At 40.7% G+C, this 23040-nt stretch overlaps 1 long non-coding RNA gene across 1 annotated transcript in view; it reads left to right on the top strand.

Annotated features, from left to right (window-relative positions):
- The first annotated feature begins 206 nt into the window (after positions 1-206).
- Positions 207-23040, top strand: part of LOC124857264 — a 68985-nt gene continuing 46151 nt past the window's right edge. The window contains exon 1 of the long non-coding RNA XR_007035553.1: positions 207-312. This is a non-coding gene — a long non-coding RNA (uncharacterized LOC124857264). The remainder of the gene's footprint in view (positions 313-23040) is intronic.

The following is a 23040-nucleotide window of genomic DNA, read 5'->3' as shown; positions in this document are numbered from 1 at the left end:
CTATTTAATATCTGTACTTCTATACTTCCTTCATTTTGGTACAATTCATTCATTGGCTTCATTTCAATGTTCTATATTGTAGTTGGTATGCACAGTTGTATAGCTGGTTCCCTTCCTCACACACTTTGATTGATTTTGTGATTAGCACACCTGTTGCTTGGTTCTAATGACTCCCTCTTGTGCCAGATCCTTGTCTTCCTTCCTTGGTCTCATGGCTTCCATGCTTGCTTGCTGGTTTGTTTTCTGATTCCAGTTTTTTAAGGACTATTTGGGGTTCCCTACTGGTGTCGCATCCTTCATGTCTTCTATTTAGTAAGTAAGATTTTTGTTTTCTATTATCTAAGTTCTCCCTGTGTGTTCCTCCATGTTCATTATTTAATTCAACCCAGTGGCAAAAGCTGACCTTTTAGTTGTGTTTTTGTAACTTGAATGCATTTTTTGTTCATACAATTTAGAATGAAAACAGCTCTTTTCTCCCATTTACTATTGAGCAGTCAGAGTTTAGATCAGTGTTTTTCAACTCTGGTCAGGTTTTAGATCCCAGCTTTAACACACTTGATTCAGATGTTTGCAGTTCAGCAAAGCCTGTTAATCAGCCATTAATTGAAATCAAGTGTATTGAAGCAGGGAAACATGTAAAACCCACAGGGCAGTGTCCCTTGAGGACCAAGGTTGGAAAAACACTGGTTTAGATATTATACTTCACAAGTTTACTGTGCATTTTTTGATGTTTTTAAATGTCTTCATGACTTTAGTTTTGTAAGCTTATTAACACCCAATAAATGCCTGAAATCGTACAAAACCAAACTGTGGACACTCACATCCAGTTTATGTATAGCTTTCTCTGGATGTATATAATATCTGTTTAAATCTGCCTCTCTTGGAGGTACTGGTCAGCTTAGTATGTGCATATTTGGTGTGCTGTTAAAGAGGCAGTGTGCACAATGCTGATAATTGTGCACTTAAAGTGGTGAAGTGGTTGCGCTGCCGGAATCGATAGGGTTTTTACTGAGAAAGGTGAGGCTGGAGCACATCAAGTCAGCTCCTGTTTTGTGCTGGTTAAGCCAAAACATTTTTTTCACATAGCATATTAAAACAACCCCTGCAGCTATGTGAGCTGCTCTCTCATAGTGGGAGATTCTTACAAGGCAGGTGTCAGGCTGGCATTGGGATCTGATGTTGGACAGTAATCATTTAGTAAAATCTTGCAGGAAAATCTTATTACATTTGAATATTTATTAATAACTTTGAGAACAGAAACACTAAATGCATAAATATCCTGATGAGGCATTGTGTGTAACTGCAAAGTATATGGAATGAAATAAGACACCAGTATTATGCAGTTTAAAGACAAAGTATAGATTTTTATTTTCTACTTCTGTGGTATGTGTTATGTTTTGTGACTTGTTTGAGTTGGTGACAGTTCTGAGTTGTTTGTTTCTTTTTTGTGAAGACTGTTTGTTTATTCTTAAGCATTTTCTGCAATGAAATCATGATTAGAAAGTTTTCTCTTTCTGCAGCACATCCCTGATGTGGAAAAACTTCCCTTTTGATCTAAGTTTTGTCTTCCTGTCTGTGCTGATGATTGATTTTAAACCGGCCGCTTGGGAACGCTGTGTCCGGTTTGTGCATGTGCATCCATTAAATTACTGTTGTCATTTTGTACCAGGCTATGTATTTCAGATCCTGTGCAGTGACCTCTTAATGTCACCTGCATCTATATGCATGCACACATGTTCATGCATCCATAAACAAACATGCATGCTCATTATAAATTAATTGGTGTGTCCACATTCTTGTCAGTACACTGACCTTAGTTTATATGCAAGATTTGCATTGTGTATGGGTGTAAGAATGTGTAAGTTATATCGGGTGTTTAATTATTCATTAGTGTTTTCTAAAGCCCCAGAGTTTGAGGAAACTGATTATACCTCCCTGTAAGAACACCACTTGCAGTTATCAATGTTTCAATGTGTGAATTCCAACACAAGTACCCTGTTAAAGTATTAATAGACAATGTGTAGATGTGTATAATTATTTATAAGATCCCTGATTGTACTGAAAGAAATGGCAATATATATTATATTAAAATACAGTCCACCACAGAAGGTAGAATATTTCTTAGGGTTGGATGAGGCTATGTCAGTAGGAGCCTGAAATATATTTTTTATTTTTTTTATTTAGATAATTTTCCTTCTTGTATTAATTTGTTTCTATTTTATTTGTTCTTTTCTCTCATCATTATAAACTCTCAAAACTGCCTTTATAGGATGGATGAATAAAAATGTAATGGTTTAAGAGGAACTGAAAATCCTAAATTTAATAAATCTCATCCTTACCATATCTGGTCCTTATCATATCCACTGGTAATGCAAAGGGTGGTGTTTTAGTGTTTTATATTTTTTTTAAATATGCCCAACTGTTAAGCCGCTGAGGAATACTAAAGGAAGGTGTGAGTGACTATTTAAACAGCGTCTGTTATATCTACTTATGGCAAAGCAGGACCTCTGCTATTTTTGTGCTGATTCTGTCATTAGCTCAGAGGTGTGCCATAAATCAATTCTATACAGGTAAACACACTATGACATTAGTTGCAGGTGTAAAACATCCATCCTGCTTATGTCAGAATGAACATTAAGTAGTGAAGTAGCCGAAGAGATCGACTGACAAGAGGTCACCATTAGCCGTGTTGCAGTTTTTCTGTCCTCTAAGGTGCACCTGACTAATGGCTAAGTTATTCCCTAAATTGTTTAGTCGCTTTGTTTAGCTTCATTATTAAGTTTATAACGACTAAGGAAAATAATAATTCTCAGGCTATTCTTAGATCTGTATTTATAAAGGACTAAGTTTTATAAATGCCAACACTGAGATGGTTCCGCTGGAAGACCTGTGCTGTTTGTTTACATAAGCATTTGCTGGTAAATGTAAATAATCAATTCAAATTGTATTAAAATGTCAAAACATAAAGCCAACAAATCTGTCATTCCACATAATAACGCAACTGACCGGGTATATTATGAGGACCCCCAGCCTGTATTAGCAGCTTGGCAAGCAGGCAGGTTGTCCTTCTTTTTGTGTGGCGGATACATTTACTGCTGCAACCTGTCATGTGTCCTGTTAAATCTCTTTATAAATCCTTTTGGACATTCTCAATTAACCTGGGCGTAGTACACTTTCAACATCTTGACTACAGAAGGCCAGTTATGCTACCTTAGGGTGTGTGGTTAGAATAAAGGAATTGAAGGATTCCTCAGATTTAAACATCATTATTGATCCATAAAAAAAAAAAAAAAAAGAAAAAAACGATTTACGTTTGACATGCTGACAAAAAATCAGAACTTATCAAAGGAAAACTAGAACATATTTATTCCTGGCTTGTTTGTTGAAACACTAACAATTACAAATTATTGTCATTTAAAAAAAAAATGTTAAACTTTTATTTTTGGGGCTGCGCGGTGGCACAGTTGGTAGCACTGTTGCCTTGCAGCAAGAAGGTCCTGGGTTCAATTCCCAGCCTGGGGTCTTTCTGCATGGAGTTTGCATGTTCTCCTGTGCATGCGTGGGTTCTCACCAGGTTCTCCGGCTTCCTCCCACAGTCGAAAGACATGCCTGTTAGGTTAATTGGTAACTCTAAATTGCCCTTAGGTGTGTGAATGAGTGTGTGCAAGGTTGTTTGTGTGTTGCCCTGCGATGGACTGGCGACCTGTCCAGGGTGTACCCCGCCTCCTGCCCATAGCGTACTGCTGGAGATAGACACCAGCTCACCCGCGGCCCACTATGGAAGAAGAGGTATAGAAAATGACTGACTTTTATTTTTGTGGCACTAGTGGCCTTTTTTTTTTTTGTTATTTGAAAATAGGCAGACAAGAAGTGAGGCGAGGAGTGGGGCGGCGACATCCAGCACAGGTTACCAGTCGGGACTCAAACCAGGGACAGCTGTGTCGAGGACTAAATCCTCTATATATGGGTCGTGCTCTCTACTGCTGCGCCACACACCTATTATTGTGCAATTTAAACTTGGTTAATTACTTTTGCAGCTGTCATGATGCAAGAAAAGATATTATGAGATTTGACAAGCTTGATCCTGCTAGTGAGACAAAACTTCAGAATCATGTGCCCAAAAGTTAATTGTAGAAATTTTATCCCTGTGTGATGGATGACTACTGACCATGTGATACCCATCACTACAGCCACACTTTGAGCAATCTGAGGCATTTTATCATGCTTCATCACTTAATCTCAATGAAAACTACATCACTGGATGGAAATAACAAGGTCTATCGTCAACGTGCAGACACAAAATCTCTCTTGCACTTTTAAATCTTACTTTGTCCTTTTTAAGTCAATTTCAATAAAAAAAAAAAGTTATAAGATGATAATGTAACTTGAAGCTCAGCTGTAGTAACAGTTTTCTGTCTTGAAAGACAAGATGTGTGAAGGCAGTTTATAAAAAACTTGCCACTGGACACTAACATGATTATGAGGAGATGTAAGGTATCAGTTATTATATTCACAGCAGGGTTTGGAGGGGTATGGGGACTGACGATGACTAGGCTAATCACTATAAAATCAGATTTTACCGAGAAAGTAGGAGGATAAATATTTTATTCTTCTTCTTAGAACCTGATAATCTAAACAATGCAGTAAAAACCAAGTGAAATTCAAGGGATTTAATATGGATCTAATTTTTTGCAAATTTCTTGAACACTGTAGTTACTCATTTTCATTTGAACAATTAAATAATCTTAATGTGCTTGCATTCAATATTCAACATAAATTGTACAGGAAGAGGGTGAAATCTGTGGAGGTCTCTTTAAAAATAACCAGCTTTTCAAAAATAGTAGCTCATTAACATGTTGTTTTACATCCCTACTTTAACATCTCTTGCATGCCTCTTTTTAAATGCTCATTTACATAGAAGTCTTTGGTCAAAATTGGAAAATGATATTTTTTGAGTTTGAAGTTGTAGCAATAATGTATTCTCAAGCCCTTAGCAGCCACTTTTCTCCCCAGTCCCCTTGTATCAGATAATTTAAACGTACAATTTCCGCTCGCTTCTATGTGGAATTACCTTAGAACTTTATTATAAAGCCCTCGATGTTAATTATCTTGTTTTAACACCAATTAAAATGAAATGAGTCCAGTTAGTTGCATTAAAACTTAATCAGACTTCAAATTTATGTTTTTAAAAAAAGATAAACTTAAGTTAAAGTCCAGAAAGTTTCGCTGAGTTCCGATGTCCAGAACTTTTTTTACTTCTGAATAAATGTCTTATAATTTTATTTAACATCTTTTTTCCCATTTAAGCCTTTCCAAATGGTAGCTTGCATATACAATCCTAGTCAATAAATTAGAACATTATTAAAAAGTTCATTCAGTAACTTTGGCATTGGCATGATTGACCAAAAGTTTGGCTATAGCAGCCCGGCCGTGTATATTGACCCTGTGGAGCTCCTGACGGACAGTTCTGGTGGAAACAGGAAAGTTGAGGTGCACATTTGATTCTGCCGTGATTTGGGCAGCCGTAGTTTTATGTTTTTTGGATACAATCCGGGTTAGCACCCGAACATCCCTTTCAGACAGCTTCCTCTTGCGTCCACAGTTAATCCTGTTGGATGTGGTTCGTCCTTCTTGATGGTATGCTGACATTACCATGGATACCGTGGCTCTTGATACATCACAAAGACTTGTTGTCTTGGTCACAGATGCGCCAGCAAGACGTTCACCAACAATTTGTCCTCTTTTGAACTCTGGTATGTCACCCATAATGTTGTGTGCATTTCAATATTTTGAGCAAAGCTGTGCTCTTACCCTGCTAATTGAACCTTCACACTCTGCTCTTACTGGTGCAATGTGCAATCAATGAAGACTGGCTACCAGGCTGGTCCAATTTAGTCATGAAACCTCCCACACTAAAATGACAGGTGTTTCAGTTTCATTGTCCAACCCCTGTATTTCTCCAGGCTTGCCCCTACAAGATCCACCACCTGAATACCCCATTCCATCGCAGGCTAGATCCAATAAGATCTCCCTAAGATGGTCTAGAAAATATGGGAGAACTTTTTCTCCAACTTTAACTCACGCCCCAAGAGTAGTCCCCACAGCTCCTAAATTATCTCATGACGAAAACCCTAGTCTAGCAGAAACATATCCCATGATACAGGTGGCCAATCCAAACGCTGGAAATAATCAACTTCCTGCCATTTTGGTATATAGAACATGGACAATGGAGGATGTTAAAAAGGCTGTGGAGGGAGTAACCTCCCCCAGAGAGGATCCCATTCAGTGTGGAGAAGATTTAGAGAGTCTTAGGAGATCTTATCATTTGAATGGTGAGGAAGTTCAACAAGTATGGATGACAGTCACAGGAACTGACTGGCATCACGTTAGGAGAAATTGGACCCCTATACACAATAACGCAGTACTTGCACATAATGACCAGGAACTAACAAACAGAGTGAGAGGATTAATCGATAGGCTTACAGTCAGATACAGACGCAGAGCTGAGTACACAGAAATAGCCAGAGTGAAACAAAAAGAGGAAGAGCCTTTTGAAGAATATAGGTTTAGACTGACAAAAGTGTTTAAAATACACAGTGGTCTACAAGAAGATGAAAATGAACAAGGAGCTTATTGACAGCAGTTAAAAAATGCACTACATGCTGGTTCCAGGGATGCAATAAATACCTGGGTAAGGATACATTTTATAGGGTTCCCCACAGCAAATCTAGAAGACTGTTAATCATGCCCTCCATGCAGAGAAAGTAACGAAGGATAAAAAACAGAAAAAGATAGCTAGCACCTTTTTTCAGCAAGAAGAAGAACAGATTTATTATCAGAACAACAGAGGAAGAGGAGGTTTTAGAGGCAGAGGACAAAATCGCAGGGGTCAGAGAGGAAGAGTAGGCAGAGGAAACTACAGACAATACACCTCAGGGTGTTGGTGTTGTGGAAAAGAAGGACATCTGGCCAGAGATTGTCCTGAACAGAGAAATAATAATTCACCATGACTAGGACAAAAAACAAGAGAAATTGTTCCTAGTACCTCAGACACAGATGAAAACAAAAAACCAAAAACACAGGGGCAGGATGTCCTCCTAAATTTCCAGGACCTTCTCTCCCTAGATAGCATTAAACCTGAAGTTACCTTACTGTTGCATGGAAAATCAATTACTTTTCTTTGTGATACCAGAGCATGAAGGACCACCTGTAGAGAAACAATCCCAAATTCCAGACTTAGTGATCAGCAAATAACAGTAAGGTCAGCTAGTGGGAAATTGTCACAAGTCTGTGAGTCTGAACCAGTTTGGATAAGAGATCCCAATGGACAGTCATGTCAGCTATCTATTCTAATGTTCCCTGAGTGTCCGGTGAATCTATTGGGACGAGATGGATTACTACATCTGGGGTTAGCATTAATTCCAACCTCAGAAGGACATATTGTAGTAAAGAGAAAAGCAGAACTCAGCCAAGGAGATCTTTTCGTGTTGAAAGGAGTAGGAGCACCTTATTACTATTGTTCACTGGACGTTCCGAACAAACCACCCCTAGACATAGGGACAGCTTTATTAGCAGAAGGAAGAAATGTCATTACTCGACTACAAGATCAGATGACACCAGATGACCTACATATTACCATGTGGTGGTGTGGTGACGATAGGTTATTTGATCAATTACCTTTAAATGTAACAGGACTCTGTGCTCTAGTTACTTTATTGTTACCAGTTTCAGTATATCCTATGTCAGTAGATGAGGTAGCATGTGGACTATCTAGTGTAACCCCACATGACTGGCGTAATAGAAAACGCAGAGCTGCAGCTTGGCAGGCTGAGGGAGACCCTACGTACATCGATGCTATAGGTGTACCTCGAGGGGTGCCAGATTCATATAAATTGGCTGATCAAGTAGCTGCAAGATTTGAATCAAGTATCTGTTGGTGGTGTACAATGAACAAAAACGTAGATAGGATCAACTATATCCACTACAATGTTCAAAAACCAGGAAATTGGACACAAAGCGGGTTTGAAGCTGTCCATGACCAATTGGCTTCAACTTCTCTGATGGCATTCCAGAGTAGAATTGCTTTGGACATGTTAGCTGAAAAAGGAGGAGTTTGTGCAATTTTTGGAGAACAATGCTGCACATTCATACCTAACAACACTGCTGCTGACGGCAGCCTCACCAAAGCCATAGAAGGGTTGAGATCTTTAAATGGCAAAATGAAGGAGCATTCTCGAGTGGACACCTCGATGTGGGACTCCTGGCTGGATGTGTTTGGGAAGTATAAAGTTTTAGTATCATCAGTAATAATTTCCTTTGCAGTGTTTGCTGCAATTTTGACATTGTGTGGATGTTGTTGTATTCCTTGTTTTTGTTCTCTTCTTAACCGTCTCATCACCACTGCTATTTCTCCTGTGGAAGACAGAGTTACCCAGCTCTATCCATTAATAAAAAATAAGGATGATGAGGATGATGAAGATCCGACTGACCACATTTCTGACCTGTACCCAGATCCATCTGTATATGATTATGTGGTTTAAATGTCAGTAAGTGCCTCTGAGTGTAATTATGTTTGTGCTCATGAAAAATGATCTTACAGTTAAAAATCCAAAAGAAGTGGCTGTTTAAGTGATATGAGAATATGAGCAAATATAAGATAAACAGTGGTGAAATGTTGGAATAATTGTATATAGATTTATCTTACATTTCCTCTTTTTTTACCATTGCTACTTGACCGTTATAACTTTTCATGTACAGGTCCTTCTCAAAAAATTAGCATATTGTGATAAAGGTCATTATTTTCTATAATGTAATGATGAAAATTTAACATTCATATATTTTAGATTCATTGCATACTAACTGAAATATGTCAGGTCTTTTATTGTCTTAATATGGATGATTTTGGCATACTGCTCATGAAAACCCAAAATTCCTATCTCACAAAATTAGCATATTTCATCCGATCAATAAAAGAAAAGTGTTTTTAATACAAAAAACGTCAACCTTCAAATAATCATGTACAGTTATGCACTCAATATTGGTCGGGAATCCTTTTGCAGAAGTGACTGCTTCAATGCGGCGTGGCATGGAGGCAATCAGCCTGTGGCACTGCTGAGGTCTTATGGAGGCCCAGGATGCTTCGATAGCAGCCTTTAGCTCATCCAGAGTGTTGGGTCTTGAGTCTCTCAACGTTCTCTTCACAATATCCCACAGATTCTCTATGGGGTTCAGGTCAGGAGAGTTGGCAGGCCAATTGAGCACAGTGATACCATGGTCAGTAAACCATTTACCAGTGGTTTTGGCACTGTGAGCAGGTGCCAGGTCGTGCTGAAAAATGAAATCTTCATCTCCATAAAGCTTTTCAGCAGATGGAAGCATGAAGTGCTCCAAAATCTCCTGATAGCTAGCTGCATTGACCCTGCCCTTGATAAAACACAGTGGACCAACACCAGCAGCTGACACGGCACCCCAGACCATCACTGACTGTGGGTACTTGACACTGGACTTCTGGCATTTTGGCATTTCCTTCTCCCCAGTCTTCCTCCAGACTCTGGCACCTTGATTTCTGAATGACATGCAGAATTTGCTTTCATCCGAAAAAAGTACTTTGGACCTCTGAGCAACAGTCCAGTGCTGCTTCTCTGTAGCCCAGGACTGGGGAATGCGGCACCTGTAGCCCATTTCCTGCACACGCCTGTGCACGGTGGCTCTGGATGTTTCTACTCCAGACTCAGTCCACTGGTTCCGCAGGTCCCCCAAGGTCTGGAATCGGCCCTTCTCCACAATCTTCCTCAGGGTCCGGTCACCTCTTCTCGTTGTGCAGCGTTTTCTGCCACACTTTTTCCTTCCCACAGACTTCCCACTGAGGTGCCTTGATACAGCACTCTGGGAACAGCCTATTCGTTCAGAAATTTCTTTCTGTGTCTTACCCTCTTGATTGAGGGTGTCAATAGTGGCCTTCTGGACAGCAGTCAGGTCGGCAGTCTTACCCATGATTGGGGTTTTGAGTGATGAACCAGGCTGGGAGTTTTAAAGGCCTCAGGAATCTTTTGCAGGTGTTTAGAGTTAACTCGTTGATTCGGATGATTAGGTTCATAGCTCGTTTAGAGACCCTTTTAATGATATGCTAATTTTGTGAGATAGGAATTTTGGGTTTTCATGAGCTGTATGCCAAAATCATCCGTATTAAGACAATAAAAGACCTGAAATATTTCAGTTAGTGTGCAATGAATCTAAAATATATGATGGTTACATTTTCATCATGACATTATGGAAAATAATGAACTTTATCACAATATGCTAATTTTTTGAGAAGGACCTGTATGTGTGAGTAAGGATGTGATTAGTTGTTTGCAGACAAGGATCAAAGGTGAAGCAGGGAAGGAAACAGTCACAGTTGAGGATGTCATAAAGATGGTGGCTGATTGTGCTGAACAAAGGACACACTGATCTTAAGATGGGGGAGACTGTGGAAGTGTGCTGTTACAAGATAATGATGTTTATGACCTGTTTACGTTGCAGCTGTTTATTCCACCATTTAGAGCGGCAACGTTCATGTAACTAGGGGACCACCCTAAAGATGATAAAAAGAGAGGATTGGACAGATGTGTTTTCAGAGCGGTAGGAGATTTGTAACTGAAGCACATCTCTGTCCGTTCTCCTCGCAGCGAGTAGGTAACTGATTATTTGTCCTTCTCTTCTTTTTGTGATGTTATAAGTATTCTAGGTTGATTAAACCTGACAAAAAGTGAGCTGGCTTGTAAATTATGGAGAAAGTTAGGAGTAGAAAACAGGTTAATGTTCCAGAACTTTCTCTTACGTGAATCACTAACAGACCCACCTTTGCATATACAGGGGTTGGACAATGAAACTGAAACACCTGTCATTTTACTAATAAATTATTGTGGTCTAAAACCATGTGTTTCAGTTTTCATTGTCCAACCCCTGTATGTAATACATATATATATATATATATATATATATAATTTATTTTTTTTATCTCTCTTGTGGGGTCCTTGTCAGTCAGGGACCCTTGGAATCATCCTAACTTTTCTCCCTATATGGTGCCCCTAGGTATAGAAGATGGAGGGATGTTTTTTATATGTACTTGCATTTATTCACCACATATGTACTAAAGGCTTCACTTATCATCGTTGTTGTTGTTATTATAATAATATTCACTTTCAGTCACCACAAACTGATACCAAGTAGATGAAAATTCCAGATTGCTGAGATCAGGCAGTGGTTTGTAGGGAGGTCCTAGTCCAGTCGCCCGCTTAGCTTAGCAGCCAGGCCAGCCTGTAAGTGGATCTCCGAACACTCCAAAAGACCATTTCAAAGTTGACTCATTCTTGAAGAACTGACTACACAGATGAAGTTTTGAGGTCTACTTTCTCACTTTTTAAATACATCTTAAAGCTACTTTTTGTGACAAATTAATGGTATAAAAACAATAAACTTGTACACCAACCTCGGTCATCACTGCCGGGGTTGTGCCTTACTGTGCACAACCCCGCTACCTTAACAATCTTGTGGATATCTGAAAAGACTTACTTCAGACCAGCACCTCTTACCCGAGAAAGTAAAGCCCAGGGAACGTGAAATTACCCGGGTAAATCTGTATCGAAACTTACCCTGAGCTATAAAAGGCCTGGGGCTATTAAAAAAACTGGGGCTTTCTACAAGCAGTGGAGGAGGTGCTAAAACTGTCAGGCAAGTGCCATTCTCCAGGCAACTACCAAACCCAGATTTGTCCATTGGCGTGTCAGACAGAGAAGCATGATTTGTCACTAAAGAAAGCGTGTCTCTATGCTCTTGAGTCCAGTGGCTTTATTCCACTGCATCCAATGCTTTACATTGCTATTAATGCAAGAATTGTCTGCAGTTGCTTGCAGGTGGGAACCAATTTTATGAAGCTCTCTAATCACTGCTATTTAACTAATGCAAAGGAAGTTAGAAGATCTGTAGCCACTGAATCTGAGAGCATGAGTCTTTGCATCTGCTGACAATGATTTTATGTGGCATACCACTTATTTTGTAGTTGTTATTCCCAATCACTGTGGAATGTTAGTAGTGAGAAAATCTCATGTTTGGACTTATTGCAGTGGTGGCATCCTATTACATACCACACTGGAATTCACTGAGATTTTGAGCTTGATCCTTTCTTTCACAAATATTTGTAGAAGCAGTCTGCATGCCTGGGTACTTAATTGGCCACTGAAGTGGTAGGGGCATCACATTTTAGGGATTTGGAGGGGTAATTCAATACTTTTGGTAATAAAAGCTATTTACTGAAATAAAAGACAGGGGTTAGCCGTAGCTGTTTTGTATTTCTTTGACCAGGTAAATGTAACATTGGGCATGGTTTAATAAGTTACTACTCGGGTACATTCTAGTCTCAAATCTTTCATCAATGGTTTTCTGCTTGGTTGCTTAATTTTTTACCTTGCCATTTATCTTACCATTGTCTTTGAATTATTTTAGTTCAGTTAAAGAACTTCCTTGTTAAGTGGAGTGTCTTCAAATCTCGATGCAGCTTAGGTGGCCTGTTTCCACTATATTGACCTTTTTATATTTTCCTAAATTTCTTCTTTTTATCATCCTTACTTTCAATTGGTGAAATATTTTAGTCTTAGGTTGAAAATAAATAAAATAAACAATTGATTCTATTTCTGTATTTTCTCTTGAGCATCCAGATGTAACACGTAGAAAAGAAAGCTTGGTGTCTGGTTCATTTCAAATGAAACAGATTTTTAGTGCGTCCAGGGATTTATTTGTAATGTTATTTATTTAAGTTTGTTTATATATAATTAATTGACAACACAGTGTCACCTTTACATAAAAGCAATTCATGCGAGACAAAAAGGTGACTCACTTGTGCTGAACTCCAGGCAGCACTGATTGTCATTCATGTCTGCAAACCCTTTCCGCTGTGAGTGTCTCTCTTAAAGAGCGTTGATCGACATAAATTGTAATGCAAATGTCTGCACCAAGGAAAGCTTGGATCTCCCACTGACACCCAATAGCTTTCTCCAAAAACTAAAGATGTTCTTTGTTGTGGATTGAGGAATCCCATTAACCTTTGGGGGCTTTGTACTTTTTAAACTGAAGGGTTGGTGTTGCAGACTGAGGGTTTGATAAAAATCTCTCAGGCTTTGGAGCCTTATCAATATTGTCAATACAGTTGACAGAATGTCCATGCCAATTAGGTCTTTTGATTCATTATTGAAAATGTTGGTGTTTATTTTGGGTGTGATTTTGCCTGTCTGAAGGTATCATCTAGAAATGTCACAGACAAGAAAAGCTTTAGAACTGTCAATATATTGTTGCTTTAAAGAAGGAAACCACAGAATATCTAGTCAGTTGGACTTTCTCTGAATGTTTGGACTACACTTAAGTTGTAATGATAAGCTTAATTGCAGTGGCAACTTATTTTTAATTGGTGATTGCTGGATACTGCTCTGACCTGACAATGTGCTGAAGTGCTTGGAAAATGCAGTGACAATCTGTATTTTACTCTTTGTTGGACAATCTTGTAATTGGAATATTAGCACTGACCTTTAAAGCAATAATAAAATCTCCAAAATTGCCATGGGATAACATAGGGTGAAACTCTGTCTGATCAGAAACCTATTTTTCATATTTAGTTTAATCAGTTACTGAACATTAACTTCAGCATTCACATTTGTCCGGCCTGATCAGTAACGAAAAGTTAAAATCAGCCAACTTTGCTGCCCTGCGCTGCTTAGTCGCCCTTAGTTTGGCAGTATTCAAATGACTAAGGGGATCATTATCAGTCCACACAGTGCATTGCTAGCCCAGCAAAAAGTGTAAAAATGTCTCTCATTGCTCACTTCAGCACCAGAAATTTTAATTACATTGAACTTTAGTTAGACATGTTCCTCTCAGTGGGTCTGAGTCCACGGCTGGCAAAGGCAACAGGGCAGACTCTTTCTTCCTGCCCCGGGGAGAGTACTGCTCTTAGGCTGCTGTAACTGGCATCTTTAAAAAAAATAAAGGGCAGGGAGAAATTTGCATAAACCAGAACAGGTGTACCAACCAGCCTGGCATTCAGCTCTTCAAAGACTCACTCACAATCCCCAGACTTATGGTCACCAACTGCTGTTGCCACTGATGAACCTGCATTTTCTACAGGGGTTGGACAATGAAACTGAAACACCTGGTTTTAGACCACAATAATTTATTAGTATGGTGTAGGGCCTCCTTTTTTCGGCCAATACAGCGTCAATTTGTATTGGGAATGACATATACAAGTCCTGCACAGTGGTCAGAGGGATTTGATCCATTCTTCTTGCAGGATAGTGGCCAGGTCACTACGTGATACTGGTGGAGGAAAACGTTTCCTGACTCGCTCCTCCAAAACACCCCAAAGTGGCTCAATAATATTTAGATCTGGTGACTGTGCAGGCCATGGGAGATGTTCATCTTCACTTTCATGTTCATCAAACCAATCTTTCACCAGTCTTGCTGTGTGTATTGGTACATTGTCCTCCTGATACATGGCACCGCCTTTCGGATACAATGTTTGAACCATTGGATGCACATGGTCCTCAAGAATGGTTCGGTAGTCCTTGGCAGTGACGCGCCCATCTAGCACAGGTATTGGGCCAAGGGAATGACATGATATGGCAGATCAAACCATCACTGATCCACCCCCATGCTTCACTCTGGGCATGCAACCGTCTGGATGGTATGCTTCTTTGGGGCTTCTCCACACCGTAACTCTCCCGGATGTGGGGAAAACAGTAAAGGTGGACTCATCAGAGAACAATACATGTTTCACATTGTCCACAGCCCAAGATTTGCGCTCCTTGCACCATTGAAACCGACGTTTGGCATTGGCATGAGTGACCAAAGGTTTGGCTATAGCAGCCCGGCCATGTATATTGACCCTGTGGAGCTTCTGACGGACAGTTCTGGTGGAAACAGGAGAGTTGAGGTGCACATTTAATTCTGCCGTGATTTGGGCAGCCGTGGTTTTATGTTTTTTGGATACAATCCGGGTTAGCACCCGAACATCCCTTTCAGACAGCTTCCTCTTGCGTCCACAGTTAATCCTGTTGGATGTGGTTCGTCCTTCTTGGTGGTATGCTGACATTACCCTGGATACCGTGGCTCTTGATACATCACAAAGACTTGCTGTCTTGGTCACAGATGCGCCAGCAAGACATGCACCAACAATTTGCCTCTTTTGAACTCTGGTATGTCACTCATAATGTTGTGTGCATTTCAATATTTTGAGCAAAACTGTATTCTTACCCTGCTAATTGAACCTTCACACTCTGCTCTTACTGGTGCAATGTGCAATCAATGAAGACTGGCTACCAGGCTGGTCCAATTTAACCATGAAACCTCCCACACTAAAATGACAGGTGTTTCAGTTTCATTGTCCAACCCCTGTACATCTCAGCTACTAGAATCGGAATCAGCTTTATCGACAAGTTTGTACAAACAAACAATGAATTTTGACTTTGGTACACTTTTGCTTTCAGTAAGAGCTCTGCCTTTTTTCTTTTGGTGTATATATATTAGTGGAAATAAAGAAGAATATCTTTCTTAAATGTATACATATACACAATTGACTTTACAATAGAATATAACGTGAGATCAGTGTTGTTCTGGAACTCTGACTGTCAAGTGTTCATCAGAGAAACAGCCTGGAGGAAGAAACTGTCTCTGTGGCGGCTGCTTTTAGCAGACAGCGCTCTGTAGCGGCCCCTGAAGGTAAATGCCTAAACAGTTTGTGTGCAGGAGGGTGGGTCGGCAGAGATTTTAGCTGCCCTTTTCCCAACCCTAGACCTGTATAAGTCCTGGACAGAGGGAAAGTTAGCCCTGATGATTCTCTCTGCAGACCCAATTGTTCGTTGCAGTGTGGACCTGTCCTCTTTTGTGGATGAGCCAAACCACCCTGAGATGGATGAAGACAGGACAGACTGAATTATGGCAGTGTACAAGATGACCAGCAGCTCCTATGCAAGGTTGTAATTCTTGAGTTGCCTCAGGAAGTACAGTCTTTGCTGGGCCTTCTTCCGAACATTGTCTGTGTGTGAGGACCATCTCAGGTTTTGAGAAATGGTGCTTCCTAGGAACCGTAAGTGGTCCACTAAATATAGTGTTTGTAAGCATGGTGAGGGGGGTATATGGAGGTGGTGCACAAAGAAACGGTGGTTGGAACCAAAGATCTCAAACTTGGACTCATCAGACCAAAGCACAGATTTCCACTGGTCTAATGTCCATTCCTTGTGTTCTTTATCCCAAACAAGTCTCTTCTGCTTGTTGCCTGTCCTCAGCAGTGGGTTCCTAGCAGCTATTTTACCAAGAAGGCTTGATTCACACAGTCTCCTCTTAACAGTTGTTCTAGAGATGCGTCTGCTGCTAGAACTCTGTGTGGCATTGACCTGTTCTCTAATCTGAGCTGCTGTTAACCTGCGATTTCTGAGGCTGGTGACTCGGATGAATTCCTCGTCAGCAGCAGAGGTGACTCTTGGTCTTCCTTTCCTGGGGCGGTCCTCATGTGAGGCAGTTTCTTTGTAGCGCTGGATTGTTTTTGCGACTGCACTTGGGGTCACTTTCAAAGTTTTCTCAATTGTTCGTACTGACTGACCTTCATTTCTTAAAGTAATGATGGCCACTCGTTTTTCTTTACCTAGCTGCTTTTTTCTTGCCATAATACAAATTCTAACAGTCTATTCAGTATGACTATCAGCTATGTACTGTATTTACCTCCTGGACAATTCAACTGATGGTCCCAACCCCATTTATAAGGCTTGAAATCCCACCTGACAGGGCACACCTGTGTAGTGAAAACCATTTCAGGTGACTACCTCTTGAAGCTCATCAACAGAATGCCAAGAGTGTGCGGAGCAGTAATCAAAGCAAAAGGTGGCTACTTTGAAGAACCTAGAAAATAAGACATGTTATCAGTTGTTTCACACTTTTTTGTTCAGTATATAATTCCACATGTGTTAATTCAGAGTTTTGATGCCTTCAGTGTGAAGCTATAATATTCATAGTCATGAAGATAAAGACAACTCTTTGAATGAGAAGGTGTGTCCAAACGTTTGGTCTGTACTGTATGCTATCACACTCAGTGCCCCTTCTTGTCGCTGGTACAAAACTGCACCCAAGCACCTCCTCTGAGGTGTCCACATGGAGTACAAATAGTTTCTCCAAGTCTGGGTATGCCATGACAGGTGGGTTTGTCAGCTGATCCACAATTGTTTTCAGAATGTCTCGATGGAACTCTGTCCACTGTTAACGCACTTTGTTTGTGTCTCCTCCCCTTTGTTTTCTGTCTGTCACATCATAGTTAAGCTGAATATTCAACTCCAAACTTTTGATCATTTCTGTATCCCAGTCATCTTTTTCAAACACATCACACTCTTCCATGAGCATCTGCTTTACCGGCTGCTGTTGACTGTCTGATTTAGGTCCACAGGTGTGTCCCATGGCTCCATCTGTGCTGATGGGCTTGGCTGCTCTGTTTAGGTCCTGGCACAGATGTCTGATGACAGCAATTTTTGGCCCTCCACACGCTTGATTTCTAGTAGAGAGACTGAGTCAACATTGGACAACCAGCCAAGTGTCATTCGGCCACATAGGACAATATCATGGTCTGTTAAGATTTCAACAGTCATTAAAATCTTACAATTATGTTGGCATGGTATCTGAATCAGCTGCTCCCTGATCGCTATTCCTTCAGGCCATGGTGCCTCCTGATTTGGTTTCAGCATCAACTGTGAAGCACTTATAGCTTCCCTTCTTAGATGGCCGCATTTCACTTCCATCACTGGCAATGTGGGGGGAGTTTTCTGGGTTTTGTCTCTGTAATACTGACAGGATAGCTCTTGCGGTTTTGTGTCCCACATTTGGTGCAGAGCCTCTGCACCATAAGCACAGACGAGGTTTGATTTCTACCTTTCCTCAGAGCCAGTTCTTCAATTACATTAAACCAGATGACTATGCATTCAAGGCTACTGCTTGCAACCAAGATTGGGACGAGGATGGATTTATCAATTATTCCAGCTGCATCTTTTTGGGACAAGGTGAAGTTAACTCCTATCCATCCCTCATAGGGGATCTCTGTTCCATTTGTAGTGGTAAGATCCAATCCTTCCTCAATATGCATTTAATGTTAATGACTTTGCTTAAGAATGATACATTATGAAGTATAATGTTTAATACAATTTTATATCAATATTCATAATAATCATAATTCCAGCACACAATAAGTCCACAAAGTCCTGAAGAAAGTCGTTATTAAATTTGGGCAGCCATTAGATCACCATGCAGAGCAGCGGGGATTCACATTTTATCTCAACAAACTGAACCTCAAAGCTTGAAACACTGTCAGTTGTGAGCTGCCAACATGAAAAACAGGATCCAAACAATACAGTGACTCCACCACCTTTACCTGCAGTTCGAGGGGTTGAAAAATTCACAATCAGTAGGAAGAAGTTCTGAGAACAGGCTAAACCCCTCGTCTCAGAAACATAATATAAAATTCTCGTGAAGAAAAAAAGTCAGTCAGAATAAATGTTTTCTTTGCTAGAGATCAAGCATTAATAAGAACTGAGGTTACAATTGCCAGTGATGTCTTTGAAGCTTTGTTCTCAGATGTCAATTTCAAAAGTGACTCATAATAATGTCCAATGTGTATGAGGGCTTGGCGATCATAACCCAGAAGAGTAAACGTATTATGCCAGCTAATTAAAAACAGAACAACAAACCAAACAAGCAACAACAACAAACAAACAAACCAAGGATCAGGCCTGACAGATGGTGAGAAGCACATGCTGGCGCCATCTTGATCAGGATAAGATCTCTGTATATTGTGTACACATCTATTCTGTAATATCCTCGTCTTTCTTAGATTACGAACCAGCAATAATACAGTAAATGTGACCTCTATGGCAAAGATTTTATTATTTTTGCTAAGCTGAATTGATTTAGCAGCCTGAGAGCATTGTAGACTGAATAATTCCCATGTTTAAATAATAGATAAGTGAAATATATTAATGATATACATTATGGGGAATTTGGTGGGATTCCTTGGTGCCTTAACTATGTGGCATTAGTTCAAACTCTTATTAATTTGCACATTCAGCAGCCTTTCGTTTTTTGCCAGCTTTCCATTCTTCTGCTTCCTTTTGATTGGTCATCACTTTACAACTGCACTTGTTCTCAATGATCAAACTTACAAAGTTGATAACTAGCTTTTCCACTAAGAAGTGTAATGTGCAGGCCCGCTGACAGGTTTGCCTGGGCCTGGGACAGCCATCTGCCTGACACATTCTCGAACAGGGGTGGGGGGACAGTCTGCGTGATGACAGTTAAATCAAGCTGCAAGCATGATTGTAAGACTCCCCTCCAGAGCAGGCAGCCACTCCCGCATCGCTTTCATCCGCTCTGGTCTGGCTTTCAAAGTGCAGACTTTGCCCCCTCATTGATCCCGGGACAACAAACCCTCTTGTACCCTCTTGCAATGTGTCTTTTTTTTTTTTTTCTTACCTTTCTTCATCTTATGATGTGATTATGTGGTCAGCTCCCATTGATCAACAACTTAATGGCGCGAAAACGCCAACATCCGTTACAGTGTACTGCTATGTGATGTCAATATTCTTCTACACATGCAGGTCACTTTGGGGTGGTGAACTGTTTGTACTGAAGTCTAATGGTGGTCGCATTTCATTAGTAGTTTGAATGACCAAATCCATTTCTGCAAAAAATCTGAATTGAGCATCAAGACCTGCAGTGTGAACATAGTCTTGGTTCTATTTTATTTATTTGAGATTGATAGTTGTTGTGTTGAATATACTGAACACCTTTGGGCCAGTTTAAATTCAAAGAAATATTATCTCACTGGTTGTATGTTACTGCTGGAGATGGGCACCAGCCCCCCTGCAACAAAGATAAATGGTTGGATGTAGTTTTGGTGTCAAGCTTATTTCGAGTTGCTAATAAGTGAAAGTCAAGCGTTTCTTCGGTCAGCCTTTGTTTTTACTGTTTATTCAAATTAAAGGATTTTATATGCTCAATAGTTGTAAATTAAAAGGTTTACATATCATATAGGGTTCATGGGAGTTTGCCCAACCGGTCCACATGTGTTTTGTGGACCTGGAGAGGGCATTCGACTGTGTCCCTCGTGGTGCCCTGTGGGGGGGGTGCTCCAGGAGTATGGAATCGGGGGCCCTTTATTAGGGGCCATCCGATCTCTGTACAAGCGGAGCAGGAGTTTTGTCCGCATTGCACAGGAGTTTTGTCCGCATTGCCGGCACTAAGTATGACCTGTTCACAGTGCATGTTGGACTCCAGCAGGGCTGCGCTTTGTCACCGGTCCTGTTCATAACTTTTATGGACAGGATTTCTGGGCACAGCCAAGGGCCTGGAGGAGTCTGGTTTGGGGACCAGTGGATTTCGTCTCTTCTTTTTGCAGATGAAGTGGTCCTGCTGGCCCCCTTTAGCCAAGACCTACAGCATGCATTGGGGCAGTTCACAGCCGAGTGTGAAGCGGCTGGGATGAAGATCAGCTCCTCCAAGTCCGAGGCCATGGTTCTGAACCGGAAAAGGGTGGCTTGTCCTCTTCAGGTTGAAGGGGAGTTCCTGCCTCAAGTGGAGGAGTTCAAGTATCTCGGGATCTTTTTCACGAGTGAGGGCAGAATGGAGCGGGAGATCGACAGACGGATCGGTGCGGCTACCGCAGTAATGGGGGCACTGTGCCGCTGCATTGTGGTGAAGAGAGAGCTGAGCCGAAAAGCAAGTTCTCGATTTACCAGTCGGTCTACGTTCCTACCCTGACCTATGGCCATGAACTTTGGGTCATGACCGAAAGAACAAGATACAAGCAGCTGAAATGAGCTTCCTCCGTAGGGTGGCTGGGCACTCCCTTAGAGATAGGATGAGGAGCTCGGCCATTCGGGAGGGGCTCGGAGTAGAGCCGCTACTCCTCCACATTGAGAGGAGCCAGTTGAGGTGGCTTGGGCATCTATACCGGATGCCTCCTGGACGCATTCCTCAGAAGGTGTTCTAGGCACATCTCACTGGGAGGAGGCCCGGGGACGGCCCAGGACACGCTGGAGGGACTATGCCTCTCGGCTGGCGGTGCTGGAGGAGGTGTCTGGGGAGAGGGACATCTATGTGTCTCTGCTGAGTCTGCTGCCCCCACGACCCGGTCCCGGATGAAGCAGAAGACAATGAGTACGAGTACAACTCCAGGCTTTGCCTTGGGTCTACTTGGAATGAAATTGTTATGCAGGGAGCTGTTCAGATTTTGAGGGGAAAAGTATGCCTCAAATCAGGCTTAGAATAAAGAAAAGCCACCATCCAAAGTATCTCCATCAAACATTTACTCTAAATTATGATGCATTTCCTGCCACTGTACAAAAATATGATTATCATGTAATTAACTGAAACACGTATTTGGTCCCCAACAACCCTCCCAATTCTGGTATCCACTGATTGGTTATGTAGTCATGTGGCATAAACATATTAGTTCAGCTGAGAAGCCGATTGAGGTCAAGTACCACATAGATCTCCGTGAGTCTAGAATGAGCCACAAGGCCAACAGCACGAGACTTGGTGAGGACAACTGTTTTTCAAACTGGAAGGAATATAAAATAAATATACGTTGTGAATGGGCTGGGCCTCATTAGTGAGAGTGATCACAAGAAAGATTAGAAATGAGTCTACAACTCCATGTGAGGATTTGTAAAGTATGATAATTTGAAATATCTAAAGGAAATCACAAAGAACACTATAAATAAAACACTGCAATATGATGGAATTAAAGCTTTCAGGCCCCTTTTGTGGAAGCCAATTGTACCATCCTGGCATAGGTTTACCAGTGAACATCTAAAGGATTTAGTAATGGCTGCTGGGAAAATGGTGTAGTCGAATGGGACAATCAAATTCTTTGAATCTGCCATCTTTGCAGAAAAGGAAATGCTCATTGAACCTAAAGAACCCCATTCGTAGGGTAAAGCAGAGGTAGGAAAATTACACTCTGGGACTGTTTTTTACCCTAAATATTTAGGATTACTTCACTGCATTGAGGAGCCAACAGATGTGATGTTTGAAAATATTAGATGAGAATCCTCTTGCATCAGCAAGATGGGTCATGAATGGGTTTCTTAGAATAAAAACAACCAAGTATGCCATCAAAGCAATATGCCAAAGAGTGGCTAAAGAAGCATATTAAACACATATTGAATATTGACTTAAATTTATAGTTGCTACTGTTAATACATCTTTTATTGGATGAAAAAATGTTTGAAGTGTAAGAACTAATTTATTCATGTCCATTTGTAGCTTAAGTGGAATATTCAGACTTTTTTTTTCTTTTGCTGACAGAGTAGTATATATATATATATCTTTTGTATGAGTTACTCTGTTTAAACACACAGATGCCCAAAACCAATGTTAATAACTGATCCATGTGGAGGTTTCTATTGTTGTTAAACCCTTTGTTAGTCAGTTAGAAGAAATACGATTTAAAGCCAATATCTCCTTTCACCTTCAGCCCCATATCCAAGGTAAATTATTTACTTTTTAAAGATGCTATTTATTCCACAACCTCTTTTTTATTCTGTTGAGCTGAGCTCTAATATGAGGCATTTTTTCCATCCTTTGTGGGACTATGTCCAACTCATCCTTCTTCCACCTCTTAACTTGTTGGCATAGCAGGTACAACAATGAGCTACAAAATTGACAGTCGCCAAGGGTACGACAGCAACAGCTTCACAGTGTCACCTTGCTGATGGTTGCTCAGTGATGAAAGAGGTTGTTAAGTAGAGCCGACATGTGTTACTGACACAGCAGGGGAAAAAGGCATTGGATGCCAGCTTCCTAACAACTGACATTCAGCCCTTCAGTGCCAGGTGGAAAAGACTCTTCTGCCATTCAGTCTCATTTAGAAGTTGTTTTAATCAACTTCTAAATGGGACGTTTTTGTGGCTGTACAAGTTTGAGCTTTTTTCTAGAAAACAAAAAAGTTGAACCAGGGGCAAAACTCAGGTAAAAAGT

The sequence above is a fragment of the Girardinichthys multiradiatus genome, chromosome 20, assembly GCF_021462225.1.
Source record: "Girardinichthys multiradiatus isolate DD_20200921_A chromosome 20, DD_fGirMul_XY1, whole genome shotgun sequence".
NCBI classification, from domain to species: Eukaryota; Metazoa; Chordata; class Actinopteri; order Cyprinodontiformes; family Goodeidae; genus Girardinichthys; species Girardinichthys multiradiatus.
Note: the sequence above shows the minus strand (reverse complement) of the source record. Positions and strands in the feature narration are given on the sequence as shown.